This window comes from Hylaeus anthracinus, unplaced genomic scaffold (assembly GCF_026225885.1).
Source record: "Hylaeus anthracinus isolate JK02 unplaced genomic scaffold, UHH_iyHylAnth1.0_haploid 0, whole genome shotgun sequence".
Classification (NCBI taxonomy): Eukaryota; Metazoa; Arthropoda; class Insecta; order Hymenoptera; family Colletidae; genus Hylaeus; species Hylaeus anthracinus.
In genome coordinates, this window is record NW_026533254.1 from 11,116,443 (window position 1) to 11,120,973 (window position 4,531).

A 4,531-nucleotide genomic window follows, 5' to 3' on the forward strand; every position below is an offset into this window, starting at 1 on the left:
TTGCGTTTTGCGTAGAAAAAAAATAGTGAGTCTATAAATACATATTATACTATGGAATGTCTGACGAACGTATTTATAAATTAACACTTTCATAAATCATGCGAATAGACTAGAACGAATTTTCGTGCTACATCTCGTAAAAGTTTAATGAAGTGTAATACTTTTAATAGTAGCAGTAAATAGATAAGAATACCGACGTAGACTGGACTTGATCAGGCAGCAATCAATGAAGGAATAAAAATCGTTTGTAGTGTCGTGTTTCGAGCTTTGGAATGTCACAGAATTTCGCTGAAACGTTACCAGAGGTGCAACGCGGGCTTGCGAAATGGTGCACATAAATCCAGATAAAAATCAAATTATCGCGCCGGCGATATTAATTTCCATTCTCTATTCACACCTTACTTCCACACAGACGTCGTTACATACGTCATTTCGTAATTAAATATATAAATCCACCCGACGACTTCGACAGATTTATGATTGAATTATTATTGGCTCCGTTTCAGCGCATGCAAACCGATCGCGGACGATTGTAATAATTCATTCAACGTTAATATTATATTCGCGTTAGTTTGAAGGGTCAGGGATGGTTTTTAGAACAATGACGTGTAACGTAACATTTACTATGCACTGTCGAGCACGGTGAAATTTACCATAGGCTGCAATCCCGTTGACCCGTGGCAATGTGTATAAATCGGGCTCGAGCTTTGTCGAATAATATGGCGTTTAATTACTTTTCACAATAGTTCTATGACGCATTACTGTTAATTAATTTAAGAAAGCAACTTTATATTATTTTTTAATTAAAAGTATTTTTAAATAATCACGTTTTCTTCGTGTATAAATCGAATAATCTTGTCATTTTATCGATATTTTTATTTTTAAGCTTTTCTCATAGACAACGTGCCACGTTGAACGTGGGCTTTTAATTAAATTTCATTTAAAAGGTAAACCCATGAATAATCAACTACTAATTAATCTTACGTATATTTCGATTAATTAACGTGAATTATTACTTCCGTGGCTAAAGTACAACATAATTTGCGATAAATTATTATTTGACACGAAAAATAACAGCTCATTCCATACAACCCGTTAATCCATGGATTATTTATGATTTGTTATTCGAACAAAAAGCACCTACGCCCGCCATAAATATATCGGAATTGGCATAAAATTTGTCGGAACAATCGGGTCAGCTCTCTTTGTCAGGGAATCGAGGCTATCCGATAAATAGCGCGCGGTTCAATGGTAACGCCCCCGTCCTGCTTATTTTCGCATGGGCAACAGTCGTGTCTTTAAAATTCTGATACACGAGGTGTTAACCGCGGCGCAGATATTCTTTTATCGCGTCAGAAAGGGCGACGCTCGCGCAGAAAGGGACGCCAGTTCCTGGCAAGAAGCATTCTTAAATATTAACAATCTACCCGCGGTTCGAATGTACCCCGTTCCTTTAGACGCTGGCGCCTTTTCATTCCTGAAAGTGTGCTCTTTTGATGTGTGAAATTTAATATAATAGCCCCGTCCCAGTTTCTGCTACATTTCGCGGCCCCTGGGCGACATTTAATATTTACTGAAAGAATACGGAAGGTTTCCATACATTTCCATTCAAGACGGCTGGAATTGTTACCGTTACGAGCATCGCCGATATTTACGTAGCGAGTCGTTCCTTGGGCAATGTAAACTCGCAAAATTCTATTCAATCCACGACCAAGTCGGGCCTTCTTCTTTTCGATGGACTCTGGAAAGGACTCGGGCAGAGTGAAGGAACGTCAAAGAAATTTTTCGAGCGAAATAGAGACCTCCAGGAGCTAGAGTCTCTCCCAGGATCAGTTCCTCGCGAGAAAAGAAATTATAAAGTCTTTTACAATTTTACGATGCCAAGCCTCGTTATCGAGATATAAGTAATTAAAGTTTACCGCTGGGAATCCCACCGCGCGCCATTTGTATTCCAGTCAGCTGATCGCGCGGCTGTGCGATGTGCATGCGCTCACGCACGACGAACTCGCGAAGAACACTTTAACTGCTTCCATCTCCATAAAGAAGCCTCCGATTGCAAAATGAAACACAACTTTTTCGCTCGATATTAGCTCCAGGAATTCGTCAATGTTTAAAGATTTCCGTGGAATAATCGAGGTTTCAAGAACATGTGTAATAATCTATGCAAGGCAACTCCGTTACATTTCTATACATATCCGAACAGAAAACAGCCTTGTAATTCGCAACTAGATCTTAAGCAACTTGGACACATTATCGCTTCAATTTGAATACCGTCGAGCGGTGAATGGCATCACGGGAACGTTATCCGCGTAAAACTAAAGCAATTTCAGTCACGTCGCGCAAAAGTGGCACGAAACTATCAGTTCCAACCGTGTGCCGATAGAGGAGGACTGGGTCAATAGGTGGGCGTGTGCGAAATTTTACACGAATTACAAACTCAGAATTACCACGGGGGCACACGTTTGCATTCTAACGCAGAATTTTCACGTTCCGCGCGCATGTCATTACGGTGGCCGCCGCGTTACGCTCATTTGTCGTTCATGATTAACCCGTGGGTGTAATCGGTGGCGCACGATCTTCACGGAATTCCGTGACAACCGTGACCGCAACCACAAATTGCATCTAATTCGCGATACACGCGGTTGCACTTTTCAAGTTGTCCGTTCGAATTTTCTCGCGCCCTCTGGCGACAGCCGTTACACAGACGAAGAGCCTGGAGGCGGTTGGAAGCATTTAAAAAGATAGTCTAATGTCTTGAATTTTGAAATTTTCGTGAAAATTTAAGGAAAATTTGAGAGACAAAGTTAGGAGGTAGTAGACTCCTGAGTGAAGGCGCTTTGGAAGATTCTGCATGTGGTGCTTTATTGAGTTAAACTTGTGACAGAGATGTTGAATATTTAATACATTCTAAGATGAAATAGATGTTCCTTAAATTGCTCTGTCTTATAGGGCGCCATAGAGAACACCACTTACTGTACGGCCATTAGTTTGCCTGGTCTCGGTGCGCTGTAACGCTGAAGGTACTCAAACGTGCTTTAAATCAAAACGAATTATAAGCAGCTTGGTCACTTTTCGACATTTATCACTACATATGCATGTCTATCGCATACTTCATCGAAGCTATTGCACATGCAACTGTGAACGCGCATACATTATACACGGTGCGCGAGCCTAAGGTCTTTGCGGAATGTAGTAGCAATTATTCACGCACGATTAAAGCAGCAATTTTTTCGCGTACAGAGGAACAGCTGTTTCCCGCGGTGCATCGACTTTGTGCGCGCAGCTCCAGACATTACAAGAATAAACTTCCGGTCGATATGCGTCTAGTTCCTCGTCTCCCGATGATCCTGGCGTAGAGGTGCGTTGCACGCAAATGTTTCCACGGTAATTTCGCGGCAGTTATGCGTGCAGCGTTTATAGGGGAGATTTTCAGAGAGAAAAGAACGAGGCTGTACTTCGGTAACTCGATTTCCTTCCTCTTCATTGTTATCGCGCTAACGGAAAGGGGCGAGCAAAGCTCTGGTCTTCAATTATTCAGCCGCGAGGAGGGCCGCGATGATTTCGATCGAGGGAGCTTCGAACGTTTCCGGTATCGCAGTTAATAACGCGCGGAAAGTGAAGTAAAAGAGCATCGACGTCAAGAAGCGATGCACGCAACGGTTGATGGAAAACTTGAGGAAGCTGGGTAAAAAGTTAATTATTCTTGGCTAAGGGGAGGTTAGGTACCTCGATTGTACTAGCGAGCACGGCGAGCAAACGAACTAGTGGCGCCACTAGTGGAACCTTCGAAAGAAATTAGTTAGAAGTGAACTTTTATGTTTTTACGTTTTTTCGTGTACGTATGCAAGGAAAAATAAAAATAAAATCGCGTAGATGATAAACAGAATGGAAGAAAATCATTAAAGTGTGGAATGAATATTTGGTTAGGTTTTTATACCTCTATTTCTCCGATATTCTACCTTTATCGAATTTCTACTGAGCTAGCAATATATTACTGAAGCCCACGAGTTCTTCGATAACTCCTTCTTTTAATATTTTGCATATGCTGAAATTCATCATAATAAAACACATTAAACTTGAAATACGTACACATCTGTTCACTCTCGGTTCGCACTATCGACTTCCCTCTTCGTGGTATTCGTTTCCTATAGCATGCCTATCTTCTTTTGTTTCTTCCAATTACTCGATTCCACTCACTCAATATTTCAATGCACACTTCACTCTCGCTCAGGCCCTTTGCGTGTATCAAACATACGGTGACCTATAAAGGGTTCAACTACTTTTCTAGTTCTACCGTAGAGGTCATAATATCGCTTAAAAGTGATATAAGAATGGTTCATGATCGTACCTCTCATCCATATTTTTCTTTTCCAGCCGATACTTCGTCCTTTTCTATGTGTAACGTTGGTCCTAGAAAATCTTTTATTATTATTATATGGTTCGGGTTATATTCATTCGGAAGACCTCTCTGACCGATACAATACGGTATTGTAATAATTTTAATTTTCATAAAATTAACAGCGAAGTTTAC